The following is a 6,000-nucleotide window of genomic DNA, read 5'->3' as shown; positions in this document are numbered from 1 at the left end:
CCTTTTGAACCTAAATCTTGGGATCTCTAATCAACTAGGTTGGGTTTCCATAATAATGAAATCTTCTTGCATGGGCTTTAGTCCCATTCTCCTTGATAATTTATCAATTAACTCTCTGTTCAAACCTTTGGTTAGCGGATTCACAATATTATTCTTTGATTTTACATAATCAATAGTGATAAATCTAGTTGGAAGTAATTGCCTAATGGTATTATGTCTATGATGTATATGTGAACAAAACATACAACAGGAAGAAAAACTGTATTTTTCATATATTTCTGCTGAAATTACACGGTCTATATATAAGGAAAAGGAATACACCTAATTTATTTACAATGTCTGCTATTCTTAGAAACTAAATCCCCTAAATTAGGCAACAATTAAAACAGGCAGGAATATATACAATGATTCTACTTCCTATTTGATTATTCCATAATTTGTGAAATTTGAATATTGTTTCCAACACTCCCCTCAAGCTGGTGAATAGATATTTATCATTCCCAGCTTGCTGATACACAAATCAAATTCTGGTTTAGATAAGGCCTTCATAAAAACATCTGCTTCTTGAGACTTGGTAGGAATATAGGATGAAGCAATAGTCCTGCTTTTTATTTCAGACTTAATAAAATTCCTATCAATTCTCACATGCTTCATTCTGTCATGCTGAATTGGGTTATGAACCACACTTATTGTTGATTTACTATCACTAAACAACTTCATGGGGCCAGTCAAAGGCATATTCAAATCAATTATCAACCTTTGAATCCAAATAAGCTCACATGTTCCTTGGGCTATGGCTCTATATTCAGCCTCTGCACTGCTGCGGGCTACTACAAATTGCTTTTTACTTCTCCAAGTAACCAAATTTCCCCATAGCTTCGTACAATATCCAGTTGTGGACTTACTATCTTCAACAACTCCAGCCCAATCTGCGTCTCAATATCCAATTACTTCCATTTTCTCAGTTTTCTTGAATTGTAACCCTTTACCAGGACTTCCCTTGAGATATCTCAAGATCTGATTTACAGCATCCAGGTGTCTCTTTGTGGAGCATGCATGAATTGATTAACAACGCTCACACTAAAAGCAATGTCCGACCATGTAAGAGACAAATAGATGAGTTTGCCTACTAAATGCTGGTAGCTATCCCTATTCACTGGTGGATCTTCCTCTGAAATTTTTACTTCCATTTGCGTTCTAAGGGTGTTCTAGCTGGTGTACACCCAAGCTTACTAGTTTCTTTAAGCAAATCCAAAGTGTACTTCCTTTGTGAAATGAAGATTCCCTTTTTACTTCTTGCAATTTCCATTCCTAAGAAGTATTTGAGGCCTCCTAAGTCTTTTACTTTGAATTCAGCATGGAGTTTCTTTTTGAGATTCTCAATTTCAAATTCATCATCTCTTGTAACAACTATATCGTCCACATAAATAATAAGAATTACTTATTTTCCAAACTCTCATCTTTTTACAAATAGAGTGTAATCAGAATGTCCTTGCTTGTAGCCTAACTATTTCATCACTGTACTGAACCTAATAAACCATGCTCTTGGAGATTGTTTTAAGCCATAAAGGGATTTTTTCAATTTACATACCTTAGTTGATCCTTCTGGAGTCTCAAACCCTGGTGGAGTCCTCATACATTCCTCTTCCTCTAAAGTGCATTTCAAGAATGCATTCTTAATGTCTAGTTGGTGTGATCCCCAATCTAAATTTGTAGCAATAGACAACAGAATTCTGATAGAATTTAGTTTTACAACTTGAGCAAATGTCTCCTCATAGTCAATTCCGTATGTGTGAGTGAAACCTTGCGCCACTAATCTTGCTTTGTACCGATCAATCATGCCATATGGTCTATACTTGACTGTGAATACCCATTTGCTGCCAACTACCTTTTTCCCTATTAGTAGCTCTATCAACTCCCAAGTCTCATTATCATTGAGTGTCTTCATTTCTTCTAACACAGCCTCCTTCCAGTTTGGATCTTGAAGCGCTTCATGAAAATCTCTTGGCATTTGAAATTTGTCAACTTCAGCAATGAATGCCCTGAAATTATTTGATAACTTGGAAAATGCGAGGTGGTTTGAAATTGGATGTTTAATACAAGTTCTTATCCCTTTTCTTACTGCAATTGGAAGATCTAAGTCATTAACTTCTTCATTGTCCTCTGAACAAATGTCTTCCTCTTCTTGTGAGTTTGTAACATTAAGATTTGCCAACGGTTCAGATTCTTGGTCCTATATTGGAGCCTTTGGTCTCCTAGAGTAAACCAAGGTTGGTTTTGGGTTTGATGTCTTACACTCTTCCCCTTGACCTAAGGCTTGAGTAGTGGTAGGTTCAGGTCTATATGAATCAGGTACAGGCAAAGATACAATGGAATCCCAATGTTTGTCTCCCTTAGTACTATTATTCTCCCCCTCGAGAGAAACTTGGGAATAGAAGGCTTGATTTTCAACAAATGAGACATCATATGAAACAAAGAACAGTTTTGAAGGAGGGTGATAGCATTTATAACCTTTTTGTGTTGGTGAATAACCAATAAAGAGACACTTAAGAGCCTTGGGGTCAAGTTTACTATTGTTAGGTTGGACATTGCGAACAAAACTAGCACACCTAAAAATACGAAGTGGAAGAGAGTTGTGAATATGAGAGGAGGGAAAGGTAGACAATAGCTCACTAAGAGGAGTGCGATATTGCAGAACTTTTATTGGAAGGTGATTAATGAGATAAGTTGAAGTAAGAATGGCTTCACCTTAAAAATAATGTGGTACATGACTAGCAAACATGATGGACCTTGCCATCTCAAGTAGGTGACGGTTTTCTCATTCTGCAACCCCATTTTATTAGGGTGTGGAGGTATATGAGCTTTGGAGGAGTAGACCATGCTCTACAAGATATTGGTTTAATTCTTCAGGAAAATATTCCCTAGCATTATCTGTACGAAGAATATGAATAAAGGATTGAAAAATATTTGTAATAGATTTATTAAATTGCTTAAAAATAGTACTCGTTTCAGACTTTTCTCTCACTAAATAAACCCAACAAACTCGAGTATGATCATCTATAAATGTAAGAAACCAACGCCCCCCAGTTAGGTTTGGTACCTAGAAGGAACCCACATATCACTATGAATAAGATGAAATGGTTTTGATGGTTTATAAGGTTGAGGACGATATTGTACTCGAGATTGCTTTGCCAAAACACAATAATCATAATGAAACAAAGAAGGATCTTTATTTATAAAAAATAGGATACAAATATTTTAAATAGGAAAAACTTGGAAGTCTTAATCGATTGTGCCAAAGTTGAACATTTGAATCAGAAAAGATGGAGAGAGCAGTAGGTGACTTAGATTTTAAAGGAAGGTCAATGTAAGATAGGCAGTAAAGACCATTTTTCTCCTCAGCATTGCCAATCGTCCTCCCCGAAGTCAAATCCTTAATTTTACAGCAAGAAGGAAAAAAGGTTACAGAGCAATTAAAATCATTGGTTATCTTACTCACAGATAGTATATTGCACTTTAAATTTAGAACATAAAGTACTGAATTCAACTTTACACCAGAAGATTTCAAATCTCCACATCCAGCAGCCTTGCACATTGACCTATATGCCACCACGATCCCAATACTTTCCTTACAAAGTTTATAATTCATAAACCTTTTTGTGGAACTTGTCATATGATCAGATGCACCAGAATCTACAATCCACTTATCATGTTAACCTTTATAAGAGAGCAAAGGGAAGATGGAAGTTGATTTACCTCGTTGGGTTGAAAGGGCAGGAAGATTTGATGATGCAGGCTGAGACCCTTTAATAACTCTTGGAGAATCCAGTAATCTCCGAAGCACTTCCATTTGTTCAGTTATAAATGGCTGATGCTTTATCATGTATGCAGCCTTATTGGTTCTTCTTTGACTTCGTGGCTTCCAATCTGCTGGCTTACCATGGATCTCCCAACATATATCCTTTGTGTGATAAGGTTTATTGCAGTGCTCACACCATAGCTCTTTATCCTTACCATTCTATGCTTTTGGGCTATTCTTTCCGCTATGATTTGATACAAGAGCTGATCCTTAGGATATAACCTCTGTAATCGTATTCTGAGAGGCTGAAGACATCATCCTTTTTCTACTTTCCTCATGCCTTACTTCAGCAAATACTTCTTTCAGCGTAGGATACGCCCAAGAACTTCATCAAGGTCTTTGTTTAAACCTTAAAAAAAAATTAAAAATTCGATCTTTTTCCAAAATTTTGTTATACATAATTGCATCATTTGAGTATGTCCACTTAATATCATAAAATAAATCTATCTCTTGCCACAACTCTGAGAGGGTGTTAAAATATTCTGTGACAGATTTGGTACCTTGTTAGTGTTTAGAATCATAGAACGGACCTCAAAACTTTGTGAAAAGTTGTCAAGGTCAGAGTACATTTCTTTAACAGCCTCCTAAATTTCATTTGTTGTATGGTAAAAAAGGTATAGTCGTCCAATTTTGAGCTCTATTGAATTTATAAGCCATGCCATTACAATAGAATTCTCTGCCTCCCAAGTGCTCTATGCTGCTGAGTTTGCTTCAGGCATTGCCTTTGCTCCTGTCAAGTAATCCATCTTTCCTCTGTCCTTGATTACCAATAAAATAGATTGGTACCATTCTCAGAAGTTATTTCCATTCAACCTATATGTTGTAATTTGGATTGAATGATTATTAGAGTGGGGATGGGTAAGAGATAATTGAGGGTTTGAAACAGTGGAAACCTTAGAGGATTCTGTTGTAGACGAATCTTTTGGCAAGCTCACCATTAGTCAGCTCTGATTACTGATAAAATTTTATGCTAGTGAAAGACTCGGCTTTGATACCATGAACAAAACACACAACAGGAAGAAAAACTGTATTTTTCATATATTTATGCTGAAATTACATAGTCTATATATAAAGAAAGGGAATACACCTAATTTATTTACAATATCTGCTATTCTTAGAAACTAAATCCCCTAAATTAGGCAGCAACTAAAATAGGCAGGAATATATACAATGATTCTACTTCCTATTTGCTTATTCCATAATTTGTGGGATTTGAATATTGTTTCCAAAAATATGTCTAGACTTACCCTTATACATATTGCTCTGTGCCCTTCCAATTGCATATTGACTATCACAGTGAATACAAATTGGTAAAACATTCTTAGTCCATCTTGGAATGTCCTCTAAGAAATAATGTAACCATTCAACCTTTTCACCACATTTTTCTAAAGCAATGAACTCAGACTCCATATTTGATTTAGCTATAATTGTTTGTTTAGAGGATTTCCATGATACAACTGCTCTTGCCAAAGTGAACACATATCCACTAGTAGACTTTGAGTCTTTCATGTCGGATATCTAATTTGCATCACTATGTCCTTCTAAAACTGTAGGATATCTTGTATAATGCAACCCATAATTACAAGTATACCTCAAGTACCTAAGTGCTCTTATAATTCCTTTTTAGTGATCAGTCCTGGATTACTCGTATATTTACTCAATTTCTTACTGCATAAGCAATGTCTGGTCTTATACAACTCATTAGGCAGATCAAGCTTCCAATCACTCTAGTATACTTTACTCGAGCAATGCTCTCACTTTTGTTCTTAGAGAAATGTAGACTTAAGTCTATCGGTGTTCACCAGGATCATCCTTGCTAAACTTTTCAAGAATCTTATCCACATAGTGTGATTGCTTTAATATGAAGCCTTTTGATGTTATTGAGATTTTTATTCCCAAAATCACATCTGCAAGACCCATATCTTTCATGGTAAAACTTGAATTTAACATATCCTTAGTAGATTTGATCATCTTATCATCACTACCAATAATGAGCATATCATCAAAATAAAGACACAAAATGACATAGGCGTTGGGTGTATCCTTGTGATAGACACACTTATCACATTCATTAATTTTGAAACTAGTTACCAACAATACCACTATCGAACTTTTTATGTCATTGTTTTGGTGCTTGCTTT

The sequence above is a fragment of the Ricinus communis genome, chromosome 9 (genome assembly GCF_019578655.1).
Source record: "Ricinus communis isolate WT05 ecotype wild-type chromosome 9, ASM1957865v1, whole genome shotgun sequence".
NCBI classification, from domain to species: domain Eukaryota; kingdom Viridiplantae; phylum Streptophyta; class Magnoliopsida; order Malpighiales; family Euphorbiaceae; genus Ricinus; species Ricinus communis.
Note: the sequence above shows the minus strand (reverse complement) of the source record.